At 40.3% G+C, this 17,775-nt stretch overlaps 1 long non-coding RNA gene across 1 annotated transcript in view; it reads right to left on the bottom strand.

The window, feature by feature from the left end:
* Positions 1-17,553, bottom strand: part of LOC109275565 (uncharacterized) — a 52,471-nt gene extending 34,918 nt beyond the window's left edge. The window contains exons 1-2 of the long non-coding RNA XR_002084246.2: positions 17,150-17,553; positions 14,163-14,256 (exon numbers count right to left, since the gene is read on the bottom strand). This is a non-coding gene — a long non-coding RNA (uncharacterized LOC109275565). The remainder of the gene's footprint in view (positions 1-14,162; positions 14,257-17,149) is intronic.
* Positions 17,554-17,775: the final 222 nt, after the last annotated feature.

Genomic DNA, 17,775 nt, shown 5'->3' with positions numbered 1-17,775 from the left:
GTCTCGTTTTGATCTAGTACAATCAGCTCCTGCCTTTTTTGTCTTTCATGTTACTGATACTTCTGAGGAGACCAGAGCAGTCACGTTGTAGAACATTCCACAATCTGGGTTTGTAAAATTATTTTTTCATGTATCTTAGGGCTAAACGTTTTTCATAAGACTACCCTATAGGGTGATATGCACTTTCCGTGATATCGTATGAGGAGACACACTGTGACAACTTGTCCCATCACTGATAACGCCAAATTTGATTATTTGATTCAGGCGATGTGCACAAGATTTCTCCATTGTAAATATATATATATTTCCGTTTATAATTAATAGAGATTCTGTAGGATCATGCTTTGAGACTATGTGAACATCCTATTCCCTGACCTTTCATCACATTGTTTTTAACATTCATTCACAATCCTCGACTCAATTATTATGTCGGTGGTTGCATAATGGTGGTTTGCTACTTCTGTATTTCCTTCTCCATTTGCTAGATGTCATTCTTCTCTAAAGATGTTTTTAGCTCCTACATCTCCTTTTTGTTTATCACAGTAGACTCAAAGATCCTTCTTTTCTTTTTGCTTTATTGAGATATAATGGACAAAATTGTAAGATATTTAAATTTTTTTTTTTTAACGTTTATTTATTTTTGAGACAGAGAGAGACAGAGCATGAACGGGGGAGGGTCAGAGAGAGGGAGACACAGAATCTGAAACAGGCTCCAGGCTCTGAGCTGTCGGCACAGAGCCCGACTTGGGGCTTGAACTCACGGACCGCGAGATCATGACCTGAGCCGAAGTCGGCCGCTTAACCGACTGAGCCACCCAGGCGCCCCAAAATTGTAAGATATTTAAAGTGTATGATTGATGATTTGAAACAGGTATACATTGTGAAAAGACCCTCCCCTGTTTTTTTAAAGTTTATTTATTGATTTTGAGAGAGAGAGAGAGAGAGAGAGAGCGAGCATATGAGAAAGTGGGGGGAGGGGCAGAGAGAAAGGGCAAGAGAGAATCCCAGGCAGGCTCCACACTGTTGGTGCAGAGCCTGATGTAGGGCGTGAACTCACAAACCATGAGATTAAGACCTGAGCTGAAATCAGATGCTTAACTGATAGAGCCACCCAGGTGCCCAAGACCCTCCTCTATTAAGTTAATTAACATTAATCATCACCTCACATACTTACCTTTTTCTTTTAAGCCAGAAGATTTAAATCCTCTCTTAGCAGGTTTCAATTATACAAGTGCATCCACTTGTATAGTGGCATCCACTATAGCCACCATGTTATACATCAGATCCTCAAAATTTATTAATCTTATAGCTGAATGTTTGTACCCTTTTACCAAACTGTCCCTATTTTCCCATCCCCTAGCCCATGGTAATCACTTTTCTTTTTTTTTTTATTTTTTTTTTAACGTTTATTTATTTTTGAGACAGAGAGAGACACAGCATGAACGGGGGAGGGGCAGAGAGAGAGGGAAACACAGAATCGGAAGCAGGCTCCAGGCTCCGAGCCATCAGCCCAGAGCCCGACGCAGGGCTCGAACTCGCGGACCGCGAGATCGTGACCTGAGCCGAAGTCGGACGCCCAACCGACTGAGCCACCCAGGCGCCCCTCACTTTTCTACTCTTTGTTTCTATAAGTTTTACTTTCATTAGTACTAGGTTATAGGTTCCACAATTAAGTGATACCATGCATTATTTGTTTTTCTCTGGCTCATTTCACCTGAAAAATACTCTATCGCTTTCTTCTGGCCTCCTTGCTTTCTGATGAGAAATATGCTATAATCCTAATTGTTTTTCCCTTGTAGGTATGATGTCATTTTTCTCTGGCTGCTTTAAAAAGTGGTTCTTTTTTGGTCTTTAGTTATCAGGAATTTAATTATGATATGTCTTGTATAGACTTCTTTGGGTTCATCTCTTTGACAGTCACGCAAATTCTTGAATCTGTAGGTTTATGCCTCTTGCAAAATTTGCCAAGTTTTCAGCTGTTATTCCTGGAAGTACTTTTGCAGCCCTTCCCTCTTTCCCCTCTTCTTCCAGAATCTGATGACATGATGCTAGATCTTTTGTTTTAGTACTACAGGTCTTTGAGGCTTTGTTCTTCTTCTTCTTCTTTTTTTTTCTAGTTTGTCTCTTTCTGTTTTTCAGAGCAGTTCCTATTGTTCTATCTTTCTGTCCACGGATTTGTTTTTCTTCTGCCCCCGATCCACTGAGCTTTTTATTCCAGTTAGTGTATTTTCATTTCTAAAGTACGCATTCGGTTCTTCATATTTTCTAGTTCTTTGCAAAAGCTTTCTATCTTTCATTTGTTTCGATAGGTTTATAGTTGCTTGTTGAAGCATTTTCATCATGGCTGCTTTAAAAGATTTGCCAGATAATTCTGTCTCTATTGGCCTCTATTGATTATCTTTGCATACAGTTTGGGATTTTCCTGGCTCTTGGTATGATGAGTGATTTTTATGCAAAACCTAGGCATTTTCATCTTATGTTATAAGACTTGGGATCTTATTTACACCTTCTGTTCCAGCTGGCTTTCTCTGACACTACTCCATCACAGTGAAAGAGTGAGCTGCCTCATTATTGCCAAGTAGAAGTCCAGTTCCACTCAGCCTCAGTTGATACCTGAGTTGGAAGGATTCCTCATTACTGTCCGCAGGAGATGGGAGTTCTGGCCCTTCTGTGGTCCTCACTGCCACCACTGGGCGGTGGGAAAAGTCTTGACCCTTCACTAGCATCCTCTGACGTTACGCCATCTGGGAGAGAAGAAGCTCTACACTACTGCCACATTGGGGTGGAAGTCCATGTTGCCCACTTGGTCTCCAGTGACACAGTGGAGGTGTGGGGAAGGCTAGTTCCCAGCAGTGGGGATGAAAGCCTCAGCTCCCTATTTGGCCTTTTCTGATTCCATCGTGGCGAGTTCGTGAGATGCCTGTTGTAGACTTCCACAAAGGTGGAAGTCCAAGCCTCCCACTCAGTCTTTGCTGGTGGGCGTAGGGACGGGTGAGTCTTCTCTGTGGTGCTTGGTTGAGGTAGGTGGTTATTGGCCAAGAGTTTGCATCTTTCAAGACAACCCCTTTCATGGTCCTTTGATGAGAGAGAGCAGGCTTCACGGTACTTTTTTTCATCTGTGCTCACTGGTGTTTCTCATTTCTTCCGCTCTAAGTCTGGGATGTATTAGGTAAAAAGAACACCTGGGGGGTTCACCACTGTGCCATCCTTTGGGTCCCAAGCTCCCTAGCCATTCTGCCTTCTTCTCTTTACCTTTCAGAGTTTTTGTATATTTGTTTAATACATAACATCCAGGGTTTTTAGTTGTATTTAGTGAGAGGAATGGGGAAAAGTATAGTTTGCTCTGTATTCCTGGAAACAGAAGCTCCCTAGTGTTGAATTTTATCAGAAGCTTTTTCTACATCTACAGATAAGAGGTTTCTTTTTGACTTTTTGATGTATTGATTTGACCTAATGATATATTAACAGATCTTCTAAAATAAATACATACTGTCAGTTTTTTATTATAAATAGAGTTACCCTATGACCCAGCAATAGCACTGCTAGGAATTTACCCAAGGGATACAGGAGTGCTGATGCACAGGGGCACATGTACCCCAATGTTTATAGCAGCACTTTCAACAATAGCCAAATTATGGAAAGATCCTAAATGTCCATCAACTGATGAATGGATAAAGAAATTGTGGTTTATATATACAATGGAATACTACTTGGCAGTGAGAAAGAATGAAATATGGCCTTTTGTAGCAACGTGGATGGAACTGGAGAGTGTTATGCTAAGTGAAATAAGTCACACAGAGAAAGACAGATACCATATGTTTTCACTCTTATGTGGATCCTGAGAAACTTAACAGAAGACCATGGGGGTGGGGAAGGAAAAAAAAGGTTAGAGAGGGAGAGAGACAAACCATAAGAGACTCTTAAAAACTGAGAACAAACTGAGGGTTGATGGGGGGTGGGAGGGCGGGGAGTGTGGGTGATGGGTATTGAGGAGGGCACCTGTTGGGATGAGCACTGGGTGTTGTATGGAAACCAATTTGACAATAAATTTCATATTAAAAAAATAAAAAAAAATAAATGTAGGTATTATAGGAATATGTGCATGCAAATTAGATACACTTTTAAAAAAGAAGACTGTGTATTGAAAATAATAATTACCATGTATGTAAAAAATGGTTTAAATGAAACATTATTTTTTAGTTCTTAGAAACATCATTGACATATATCTTAAAGAGGATTGCTTATTATCAGATTTTCAGAGACAACAATGCCCATTTTCTTCTTCTCCTCTTTTCCCTATCCGTTTAAAACTCAATTTAAAATTGAATTTACAAGAATGGTGTTCAGAATATTTTAATACTTGGTTTATTTTTGCTTACATAAGGTCCTCGTTAAACTGGCAACCTGATTCTTTCAGTTGCTCAAGGCAGAAATCTTAGAGTTCTTGATCCTTCCTTTCTCTCTGCCTAATTATCTCTTTAGCTTTATATTCACGTATCTTGTTTTCCCTTCCTTTAGGCCCTCTCTGCCCCCTACCACCCCTGTTCCCAGCCCCCCATATAAAATAGAACTCCCACATCTTTCCCTTTCTTCCTTACTGTATCTTTTCAGTTATCCCTACCCGACATGTTCTGTATTTAGTTGTGTATCCAAACTGTAAGCTCTATCAGGACAGGGAGTTCATTTTGTTCACTGCTCTAGTCTAGGTCCCAGGACAACATCTAGCATGTTGTCGGGACTCAATAAATATTTGTTGGATGAGTGAATCGATAAAATGATAGAGACAGTGGTGTGTTAGTGACTTCAGTGAAGACTGGCTTGTCTTTGTGCTTTTCATCCTCATTTGGCATCCATATTGCTTAATATTGCTTCATCTTGATATTGCAAAGCCAAAGCTTATGCTTTAACACAGCAAACGAAGTCCCCGAATAAGAAAAGCCGACTCTCAGGTTTGGAACAAGCCACCAGAATAAAGGTTTGTCTCCACCTTGATACGGTATGTATCATGGACCATAATTACGGTACATCTTATGGACAGTATGCTAATGAAGGGCATGGCAAAGGACGCACGCAGAGTTTAATTGGAAATCACCACTGCACTTGAGTCCAACCTTTCTGCACAGAGCCATTCATCATGAGTGACAGCCAGGAGAAGGAGGAGAAGCAGCAGATTCTTCCACAGATACTCTCCCGCTTGCTTGCCTCACCCCATCATTCCGTTTACAGTCCTCTTTGTTGGCGGCAATCATTCCCAGAGGATGTATTTATCACCATGGAAAAAACCCAAGTGACATCAGCAGCAGCACTTACAACTCTGTGCTCTGATCCAATAAGTAATGTGTGCTCAGTGCACGGGAGTGTTGAAGCAGCCCCTAATGTTTATCAAGAACCAAACCTGGTCGGCAAGCTCCGGTCCTCCCTGTGAGCTGGTTAGACAAGCAGAAGCCCAGGCCTCACCCAGACCCGCATTTTAACACGATCTCCGGCAATTTGTATAAATACTGAAATTGGAAGAACATTGGTCTATAAGTTCTGACTAATGTCTAAAGCCAGCGACTCTTTAGGACATGTTTTAAAACCCTCATATCACAAATACAATTCAACTAACGTGAGAAAACGAGGCTTTTCACTTCTCACCCAGGGGATGTAAGAGAAACAGAAGTTGAATTAACACACTGAATTGACCTATGTGGGTATGCAGTTTCTAAAGCTCTTATATGCAACTCTCATTTCATTTGCTGGAAGGTGCGTGTTATCATTACTGTTTTCAGTAAAGCATATTCGTATTCAGGAAACTGGACTGACTTTCCTCAGGTGACTCAGCTAGTAAATGGTATAAAAATTGCCAGGACCAATTCTTAGACACCGCCCCCCAAACTCCAGTCCAGTTCTCTTTTCTCTCATCATAAAATTGTCTCCCTTCTTTCCTTCCTTCCTTCCTTGGTAAAAGATGATATATAAGCACTCAAAGCACGTCCCCCCCCCCCCCCCCCCCCGTTTCCCATAACCGAATCCCACATGCATTTAATGCCGCACGGCTCTGAAGCAATCTATTTTTGATGATTCTTTGCAAATCACTTATTTGCATCTATCTGAAAGGCCCCTCCCTCTTGTGAATGTTCATTGTTTGGTTAATGTTGTAAAGATAAAGACTAAGTGTGTCTTTGGGATCAGCTAAAGGAGTGTTCAGCATTGCAGCCATCTGTAAAGAGATCCCTAGTTAAGTGGTACCATTTAGCTTTAAATTAGGCTCATGAATATTTTTACTGCTGTAAAGAAAAAAATTTAACATAATTTTGGGAGGAGGAATACATTGTAAGAATTTGAGAAGAGGGCCATACCCAGTAGTTTCCTAAAAAGGTCTTTCAAAGATATATGGGAAAGAAAGTATCCCTATTTGACTTAATGTGTGTTTGTGGTGGGGGTAGGGTTGGGGGTGGGGGGGGACTGGGGGGGGGGGAGCTACAGAAGGTCATGCATATGTACGCACACAATTTGATCCTAATACCCACTTAAATATCTTTCTTTGCAATACTTTGGGACCTACCCTATACATTTTAGCCGATGTCGTGGCAGAATCTGTGGAAGACTGACAATAACAGCATTGTTATTATAAACAGTTTGTTTATAATCTGATTATAAACAGATAGTTTTCCGTACACAGAATCAGTTATTAAATTAGAGTATACTTAGATGAGCTCCAGAATATCATGAATACTTGTGCTTTTAAATTCTTCTAGCAGATTCTTTGCTAAAAATAATTGAAGAGCTGAACGGTTTAAAATCATTTAGTCTTCCACAAACCTCTCATTAAACGGCTGTTGGGGGGGGGGGCAGCAGGTACACAAAATATTAAATGTAACAGATTTATAGTGTTTGTTTAGGTGCCTAAACCGGTTGTGTTTGGGAATCTGCAATCCGGTTTGGAGAAAACACGACTTGGGTAGTGTCTGTGCTCCCAACATGCCAGACGGCTGTAAGTTACAAAAGCAGGGCTCAAGAAATAACAGTTGACATTCTGTACCTGCACTAGTATGTCTCAAGGGTCCAAGCAATATGTATCGTCTACACATTGGGTACATCAAGTGAATTCTCTACATGATCTGTTTTTCCATCAGCCATACTTCATCGGCAATCATTTAATTGAAAATTGGAGCACTATAGGAGGTTCGTAGCTTATTGCCATTACTTAATATTTGTTTTATGACCAGCCAGGAAGGGGTTGTGGAAACCAGCAATTTTTCTCTTGGGGACTAGATACAATCAGAACCATCAACCCCAAGTATACATAAAACAGGATCTAAATCACATTTATCTCCCACCAGAGAACCAGAAACACAGTGACTATGTCTCCAGAATTAAAAATTAATAGCCATAAAAGGGACTATAAAAGAGGTGAAAAGGATGTAGGTTTTGTAACAATACACAAGGAGCACCTAGAGGACAATTTATTTGCGTTTTGGAGCTGGAAAGTTACCAAGACGGTCAATTCTGTTTAACAATTTTTAAAATGAAAAATGCTTGTTTGCAAAAACCAACTTGAATTCAGTTAAACTTTGTTTTGAAATGGAAGACATTCAGTCTGAATTTCTTGTTCAACTGGCAGTGAAAGGCAACCAGATAATTGCAAAATCTATTCTGTGATGCTTGAGTGCAATCTTATTGAAATAATATTATTTCAATAAGGGGTTGATGGTTCCGATTGTATCTAGTCCCCAATTCTGTGTTATTTATAAAATCACATATTGACTCTTTCTAAGGGAAAATGTGCCTCGACCTTAAAATGAAAATAATGCAACCACCATATTTTCTAATTCATTTCATAATATGTTAGCACAAAGTCACTTATTTATCCATCTGGCATTACTTTTCACTACACTACATTTTTTAAAGAAACAAGGGTAGGAATTTTATCTGTTATATTTAATAGGACAGTTGATACTCTGTGCTGGTAAAATTAATGGCATTTCACTGAATACAATTCCTTGTATGGCTGTAGATGAGAAGGATTATATTTTATATTTGTATATATTATATTTACATTATGCATTTTCTAAGAATCTCGACACTTTGGGATCTTAACAAATGTCTGTTGAATGACTAACCATCATACATTCCTCTCCCAGACAAATGAACACAACAGGATGAACTGCATACTATTTATCCACACTGGTTGATGACGAATGGGAGGAAAAAGAGATCAGATGTTTTGCAACATCCTAAATTTAAACCACGCAATATCTTTTTGCTATTAGAGGAACATGAAGTGGAGAGATCTAGGGGACAAGCTAGAGCCGGGTTGCAGCTCACCTCTGCCTAGAGGAACAAGAAGCCTCTTCTCACCTCAGTCAGCACAGATCTGATTACTTCGGGACAGTTGCCGTCACATCTCCTACAAATTGCCTTTAGATATGTATTTTTCGGGACGCCTGGGTCACTCAGTTGGTTGAGCATCCAACTCTTGGTTTCAGCCCAGGTCGTGATCTCATGGTTCGTGAGTTCGAGCCCCATGTCAGGCTCTGCACTGTGGGCCCGGAGCCTGCTTGGGATTCTCTACCTGCCTGTCTCTCTCCCTCACTCTCTCTCTCAAAAATAAATAAACTTACAAAAAATTCACTTCTTTTTTTTTTAAATTTTTTTTTAACGTTTATTTATTTTTGAGACAGAGAGAGACAGAGCATGAACAGGGGAGGGGCAGAGAGAGGGAGACACAGAATCTGAAACAGGCTCCAGGCTCTGAGCTGTCAGCACAGAGCCCGATGCGGGGCTTGAACTCACGGACCGCGAGATCATGACCTGAGCCGAAGTCGGCCGTTTAACCAACTGAGCCACCCAGGCACCCCCCAAAAATTCACTTCTAAAAAAAATTATATTTTTCATTTATAGGTCAGAGTGGCTGTCTTTAAAAAAAACAAATGAACCATTATAGCCAAATCTTTCTTGCCCCAGACAGGATTATTGGTCCTTAAAGAATTTTATAAAACCCATTTTACAAAGGTCAAGAATGTATCAGTATAAAGAAGAGTTCGATGTGAAACCCAACTGTGTGGTTTATCGGCTGCCTATCTTTGGGAAAATTACAAAACCTCCACATGCCTCAGTTTCCTCATCAGAAAAATGTCAGTAAGAAGAGTTCCTACACCATAGGGTAGTTGTGAGGATTAAATGAGCTAATTCTTTGTTCTTTTAAATTTTTTTAACGCTCATTTATTTTTCAGAGACAGAGAGAGACAGAGCACAAGCCCAGAGAGAGAGGCAGAGAGAGAGGGAGACACAGGATCTGAAGCAGGCTCCAGGCTCTGAGCTGTCAGCACAGAGCCCGATGCGGGGCTTGAACTCACAGACCATAAGATCATGACCCGAGCCAAAGTCGGGAGCTTCACCGACTGAGCCACCCAGGTGCCCCAGAATGAGCTAAGTCTTATAAAGAACATACAATAGTGCCCTTCACATATAACACTTAATAAATGTTAACTATTATTACTATTTCTCCTGACTTGTTTGGTTGCTCTTAGTCTTAGTTGTACTTTTTTTTTTTTTTAAGATGGAAAAACACATAGCGAGACTTAACTGTGATCCTTTGTTATGTTTTATTTGCAAAGACAACAATATTCAGAAAAATTTTCAAAATTCCTAATGCTAGCACTATAACATAACTTTTTTGTTTGTATACATTTCCTTCCTTTTGTCATATGCATGCATTCTTCTACGTAGGTGAAATTAACCCATTGTCAAAAAACAAATTCCCTGTTTGTATCCTGCTTTTTTTTCCGCTTGCCATAATCTATATATATTTTATATTTCTATTGGCTTAGTAATACTTTTTTAATGGCTACATAATATTTCAGGCTTTCCACTTTTATGGATAATAGTATAATAGACAGTTTTGCTTTGTTGAAATGTTTTCATAGTAAAAATTCTGAACAACAAACTAATAGTCATAACGACAACAACAAAAGCCACCACCTAGCCCTGTATTTCCATGGTGATTTCTGGTTAGAGATTTTTGTGTTCTTATGTTCTGTAGTCCTCCCTAACCCACACCCCACTTAGGACCAAAGGATCTTCACAGCAGTCTAGGTATGTGCCTGACAGGGCAGGGTATTATTGAGGGTTGGAAGCAAGCAAATGTTGACGTACTGGCTCTCTAAAAAATACGAACCCTGTTCTGTAGCATTTGCCCATTTCTATGGTGTAAATATTTCCTCCATGACTGATTTGTAGCTACCAGTTGTGTTAACAACTGGCTTGTGAAATCCCTGAAAATTTAACTGGCTCTTGGGAGCTGGTATGAACTGGCTCCAACATAGCAGTGGACGTGAAGTTGAAGCCTTTTCAGATGTTTTACAACAAGGGTTTCAATGGACCAGCAACCTAACAGATCACACAGTTCATTCTAATACCGGTGCCTTTGCTACTCAAAATGTGGTCTCAGGACCAGCAGCTTCAGCATCACTAGGGTGTTGGACAGGAAAGCAGAATCGAGGACCCTACCTGTGATATACTGAATCAGAATCTGCATTTTTACAAGTTGCTAGGGTGATATGTGCACACACTAAAGTTTGAGAAGCACTGTTCCGCCTAGAACAGTGACTTACTACCTGCACCTGAGAGGACACCACGCTCACCGAGAGCTTATCCATCCAGGGATATGCAGTCAGGTTAATGGTGTGCTTGGGTTCAACCGCAAGAAAGCCAAAGTCTCTCAATTAAAGAAAATATTAAGAATTAATCTATTTACTGACTCCTTCTGAAGTATGAAGGCTGATACCCTACTCACTTGACATCTGGTAATAAAATCACATATGTGAACCCTGCTTGAATTTATAGTCATTCTAAATAATAAACACGTCATTGGCTGTGTTCCCCTCTACCGTTGTTTCCTGAAATCATCTTTTTTTGTACATGAATCCTTGACTCGGAGTCTGTTTCTGGGGTGTGTCAGCTAAGATCCTGTCATGTAATCTGGGAGACACAAAGGGCTACTTTGGTCTGAGGAGGAGAAAAGACTGTCCAGCTGAGTTATCACTTGAGTAGACCCTCAGAAACCTACCAGGACTTCTAGAAGTGAAGATAAAAAAAAAAGAAGAAAGAGACTCTTAATTAAAGGAGAAGGGGGAACAGCCTACTGTACGCTCAGGGAATAAGGAGAAACATATGCTTAGGAAATCAGTGTTTATTTAAAAAAATACTTTAAAATTCAACCAAATATGTAATTTGGGTGTGGTGTTCCTCAAAGCCTGGTTTGTGGACTGGCAGTGGTCCTTGAACTGTTACCAGTCCCAAAAGGGAAGCACAAAAAGTGACAGAGACGGTCTAGAAATGTTTATAGCAGAGTGACGTAATTGTGACACTTTTATTGTATTGAACAAAAATATCAGTCCACAGTGCACTGGGGTGGGGGTGGGGACCCTGGGTTTTCACTATAGATAGTTTGAGAAGCACAGCTCTGTAGGCTTTAATCCCCAAAAAAGAAAAAAAAATCTATCATCTGAGAACTAAGCTATAAAATGGTTTATATGATGAGTACTCAGAGTACTCCTCCTTTAGGAGTTTCCCCGAAAGAGATCGTGCTTGCCCGGACCTTACAGAAGGCACCGTATTAATATATTGAAGGAAAGAAATATCAGTCTGGGAAGGGCTGACAGTTATATCAGCTAAAGAAAAGGAGCCCATCTATCTAACTTCAGTCCTAGAGGGAATCTCAGCCCCTGGCTTTTCCTCAGCCATTTGGGCAAGAATGGATCTTTGGAAGAGATCTGTAAAAATGCACCACATTTGTACGCACAGCTCCCCCAGGTCTGAGTCCACAACCATCAACCCACCATCTAATTTGGTTTCCCATGTAGATCACTCACATGGAGCCCACTCTAGTCATGCAGCATGAGTTACCTCATCTATATCACAGGTATATTTCCCATGGTTTGGTTTTATACATCAGGCCTTGGAGTGCAAATAAAGTGAACTCCCCCCATAAAACACTGATCAAGTTTCGGAGTCTGAGTCTTGTAAATTCACTTATGGATGACGCTAGCTGTAAGGTCTCATGCTATATGGCCGACCCATCCTCCCCTGAGGTGGTCCCCTGTGCTGAGCCCATCCATCTGAAATTTCTACAAGCGGATGGGGTCTCAGTCATGGAAGGTACTGGGTACTAAGTCAACTTGTTTAATAAATACATTCAGATCTGTGGACAACCAAAGAATAAAATATGTGCTACAATGATCCATGGCCAGTCCCATGGACTGTCACTCAGGTTTCGGAACCTCTTGTCTCTTGCTCTGTGGATTCAATCAGATTCTCTATGTGAGGATGTCACCCCTAGAACAGATTCAGATAAAAAAATCTTGGGGCACCTGGGTGGCTCAATCAGTTAAACCTCTGACTCTTGATTTCGGCTCAGGTCATGATCTCGTGGCCATGAGATGAGCCCTGCCTTGGGCTCCGTGTTGGGCATGGAGGTGCTTAAGACTCTCTCTCTCCCTCTCCCTTTGCCTCTCCCCCACTTAGATGCACACGAGGCATGCACTTGCAGTCTCTCAATAAATGAATAAATAAATACATAATAAGATTAAAAAAATCTGTAATCGTAGCCAGTAATTATTAAGTGCTTATTATGTGCACAGCAATGGTGCCGATCATAGTACATAGTCTTATTTAATGTTCCCAGTAATGCTTTGAAATGAGAACTGTTATTTCCATTATGCAGAGGAGGGCCCTGAGGAACAGAGAGATTAAGTAACTTGCCCAAGGTCACAAAGTTAGTAAGCATTGAGGGCAAGATTCAAACGCAGGCTCTCTGATGCAGCCTTGCTCTTGACCACTGTTCCATCCTGCTCTGCTTTTTGGTTCTCCAATACTTGTTTTCTCTATTGAATCAGAAAAACTGAGGATCATTAAAGTCTTTGTCTCAAGGAACCAAACCCAAATGGTAGGGAAAATGGAAACTCTGTTGTTTCAGAGTAGATCCATTCCACTTGCTGGAATTGGAAGAATTCACTTTGCGATTTTCGTTCACGTTCAGGTGTTTGAGCGTCGGCTGCTAGAAAGCCTCAAGTCTAGGGGCTTCGTCTAGGCGGCTATATCCACACCAACGGGATTTTTAAAATTTTATACTCCCAGTTTCCTCACCTTTTAAGTTTTCTTCAAAATATTAAAAAAACTCCTAATGATAAAATACATCTTAAAATAGTATGAAAGGGTATTAAGTGAAAAATAAGAATATCCGTCTCTCCCATGTTCCCCACAATCCTATCCCATTTCTTAGTGTTACCATTACCAGTCCCTTACAGGTACGTCCATAAATGTTTCTAGGCATTCACAACTGACATTTTTTGATAAATATTACCACACTATATATGATACCCTATCTCTGTTTTTTTTAGCTCAACAACACATCTCCCACATAATTTCTACAAATGTATATAGATCTATCGAATGTATATAGATCTATCTTCATAGACACTTGTGTGGGACACTGGCAAAGCAGAGGCAGATAAAAGAAAGGAAGGAAAGGGGAAAAAAAGGAAGGAAAGGAAAAAGGAAAAAGGAAAGGAGGAGGGAGGGAAGAAGTAAGGAAAGAACTAACTTTGATAAATTTATACAAAATGTGTTGCAAGATACTCTCACAATCTAAAAAAATCTAGAAAGAAGCTATTTTGATTTAGCATGAAAGGAGTTTTGAGTTTCATGGTTTAAATTTATTTTACATTGGAATTATGCATTATGGGAACACCATAACATTTTCAATGTTCAGGGGTTTAAATTCCATAAACCATCTCTGAAGCTAAACTCATTATTTAAAAAAAAATTTTTTAATGTTTATTTATTTTTGAGGAGAGAGAGAGAGAACAAGCAAGCAGGGGAGGGGCAGAGAGAGAGAGACAGAATCTGAAGTAGGCTCCAGGCTCTGAGCTGTCAGCACAGCGCCCGTCACGGGGCTCAGACTCACAGACCATGAGATCATGACCTGAGCCAAAGTCGGATGCTTAACCGAGCCACCCAGGAACCCCTAAACTCATTCTTTTTAATGGTCCCATCCATTTCACAGAAGTACCATATTTATTTAAGTCCCTATTAAGAGGCATGGACAAATTTACAATTTATGATTACAAACGACATCGCATGAATTTCTAGATCTGCATTTGTTTAGTTTTGCTTACCTGTATTGCATACATCGATATAGATGCCTATAAATTTCTACAAGTCCAACCCTTTCATTTTATTCTGAGAGTTCCTTGGCAATTCAAACGCTTTCTGGAACAAAGAAGAGAAAACAGAATTTCATACAAGAAGATCACAGTATTAATTCAGGTTTTAGGTAGAGGAGACAGTCCCTTTCGTTGCTCGAAATTTTAACTTCAGGAAATTTTGTTGGGAGAACACAACAAATTTCCTTGTATGTGGTAGAAAAGGTTAGAGAGTCTTTCATACAGGTGTAGTTGGTGGAGTTTAGAATCTTCCAGAAAAGTCACCATTCATTCACCAAATGATTTACCATTTTCATCAGTAAATACTGCCATTACACACTCTCCAATTTGCATATTTTTTATTTGCACTCCACACAGTAGCCCATAGGTACTAAGAAACAAGGAAGAAAGGCAAGATTCCTCATTAGCGTTTTTTGTTTGTTTGTTTTTGTTACAACAGTCCTGTTGAGATTGAGTGGCTTTTTCACTAGGATGTGATAGGGGCCATTAATTCGGAGCCCTGAGTAGTAAGACAGACTCAGAAATGAGAGTCCCTTTACTTTATTAAGAGACTCTTTTAAAAGTTCAGTGAACAGGACCCATTTTATTTGTGCTGCCTTATACTGAATTAAACTGCAGAACAAATACTCATGATAATGCAAAATCCTATTCTGTTTTACAAGCCAGCAACACTCTTTCCCTTGGAGAACATGCCAGTATATTAGGCAATTTGGACATACACATGAGGGCAGAATTTGGCGTGGAGTAATTAATTTCTAATTAATGATCTGAGGGTGAGTATATATTGCGCATGTGCAAATACGCTCGTCTTTGAACATTCACACCAAGCTTCCTTTGTAGACACTAGCCTGGCTGTGTAGAAAAGATACAGTGTTTGGATGGTAGAACTCAGAATTCCCACAGGTCACCATTTTTCTTAACCCCCAGACTTTGTTTCCCAGAACTCGAATCCATTTTATATTTAGTTCCATTCTTGAAACTGGACAGCCATGTTGGAACCCCACGTTTCCTGGAGAATCTGCTGTTTCCACAGGGCGAAGCCCCAGGTCCCTGATTGCCTTGTAAGGAGTGACTCCCCACGATTATTTAATCCTTAGTACACATAGTTTACCTGATTAGTCACCAATACAGCTAATGTAAGACAAATACTCATCCTGTGAGGAGAATGTCTGTAACTTGAATAACGCCCAAGGGAACATGTATGACCTCACACCTCCAACCCAGACATTGTTTCACCCTACCCCACAACTTGTGAATTTCAATTATTTGTTCAGAAGGGCCATTCATAATTGCCTGGTGTAAGCCTGCCTTTAGGATGCAAAGCAGAAGACAATGAAAACGCTACCCTGCGAATTAGGGCAGCAGCACTTAAACATATAAATTAACTAGGCCTCTTTTCACATCGCCCCCTTTCTATTCTGAGAGGTTTCAGTCTGGTGACATCAAAGACAGGATTATGGGAGAAGATAAAAACTTGATCTAATGTCCATGTTTGAAGTCATGAAAGTCCTCCTCTCTCCATGGCAAAATAACCCTCTTCATAACACACACACAAAAACCAGGGTCCAGGTGCAAAGGGGTTGGGGGCGGGGTGAGGATGGGAGAAGGCCCCCGGCTTCCCGAGGTTGTAGTAATAACTGGGTGTTAAAGCCCCACGCTGCCAAATGTGCTAATAGATTGTTTGTAGGCTTGGGCGGGCTTTGTTCTGCAAATTAATATGTTAAGTCTTTCTTTTAAGCCCTTGTGATGTTGGGATGGTTCTTTAATGAGATTTTAACTGGGTTTCCCCTTACTGCCAGCAAAGACTAGAACAGAAATTTTTCTGAGGTGAAAGGAGAGTGATCTTCAACTTCATCCTCATGAACAGACATTTCCTTTAATGTCATTCGTCAATCATATTTTTTGCCCCATAACAAACTATGTTACTTGTGTCCACTGCGTCAATGGGACACAAAGCATACGCATTCACATTAACTAATAGGCTTAAAAATGTCCTCGGATTAGTTTCTTTGGGGGTGAAAGTTTGCAGGAGGAACGTATACTATAATTTGACGACATTCTCTTACTTGGGAATTCACAGAAACTGTTTGAGATGAATACAAACCTTGGCCCTTTAAAAATATATGCAGCTGCATTGCCCGGCGTTGCAGCCTGAAAGATTTATTTTCAAAACTCTGCAAGCTACAGCCCCATGACTTTTAAAGTCTTTAGTTCTTTAAGCACTAAATCAGCATTCAAGTGGCCGGTTAATCTCCCAAGGGCCAAAATGAAGTGCTCCGGCCTAGTTTAGGACACAGACTGACTGTTGGAAAACTCTTTCTTAGCGCCAAACCTAGTAAGCACGGAATATAAACAGAGCAATTTTGGGCAAAATTGCCGTACGAGCTTCCTTCTTCACTTTCTCCTTTTTTCTTACTCTGCAGACTTGTGTGCACTTGAATCGAAAACCAGAAAAACGGATTTTATGGTGGGGAGGGAGGCAGCATGTATTAGGACTTCGTCTGACACTCTTAGTTGTTTAGTTTCAATAACTATGAAAAGCTCTTGGTTCCTCTGTATTCCCAGCCTCCTTGAGTGCAGGTGTCAGAGTCTTTCTTATTGCTTTTCATATACTATGATTGGGACAGCTCCAAAGGAAAAAGGCAGCCTATCATGGCAAGTACGTTCCATTCTGGACAATGGCTCTGCCTAACATTTGAAGAGGCCTTTAATCTCCTTATATTTATCTAAGTTTAACAGAAAAATTAAACCTCCTAGGTCTACCTAAAGGTCTCTGCTATGTGATAGTCGGCGTGGGTCTCACTGTTTTCTAGAAAAGACAGATTTAAAGAAGGAAACCAAAGGAGCCCAACAGCTTAGAAGTCTGAGCAGCTGATGACTTGCACCAGCCTCAGTGTTGCCTCCTTACACATGCCTCGGTTTTATGTTTTTAGATTTACCTTATATGTTATTTGGTTAAATGGGATAAAGGTCAATTGCTTATTCTCTTGAAGAACATGTGTCAGCCTCCTAATTTCTATTTCCAAAGGCATTTAAAAAGTTATCCCATACAAAACTTGAAAACTCATGTAGAGAAGTTACAAAGATGGTCTACAATTAGTTTTTAGAATATAAGCCACATACTAGAAACTGGTAAAATAGACTCTTCTCTAAGGAATCTTGGTAAAGAAACTTTTGCTCAGTGCCAATATTCACAGATTTCTCTATCTTCAAAATCCTTTCTGTTCTGGACCGGTCCTCCAAGGTACATACAACCAGACCTATGTAGTCTATTTTCCTCAAAACCCTCCAAAATATGAATTGCCATGCCTTGAATGTTGATTATCTCATGGCCTCAGGTAAATGCTCAGCCTTTGTAAACAATTCTGTTGGGAACCTGTGGCTGGGACGTGTCTCTACGCCCCATTGTTAAATCATAACCATGAGTCAGGCATCCTTTCCCAGACGACCCATTCGCTAGCATACACACTCCCATGGTATTTCTTCTAGGCTTGGTACTTGACCTTTGCTATTCAGTGAGAACAAGAGAAGATAAAATATGAGTTTGCTATACTTCCTGAATCAT

The sequence above is a fragment of the Panthera pardus genome, unplaced genomic scaffold, assembly GCF_024362965.1.
Source record: "Panthera pardus isolate Hobbes unplaced genomic scaffold, ASM2436296v1 HiC_scaffold_20, whole genome shotgun sequence".
NCBI lineage: Eukaryota > Metazoa > Chordata > Mammalia > Carnivora > Felidae > Panthera > Panthera pardus.
This window is presented reverse-complemented; position numbering and strand designations above follow the sequence as displayed.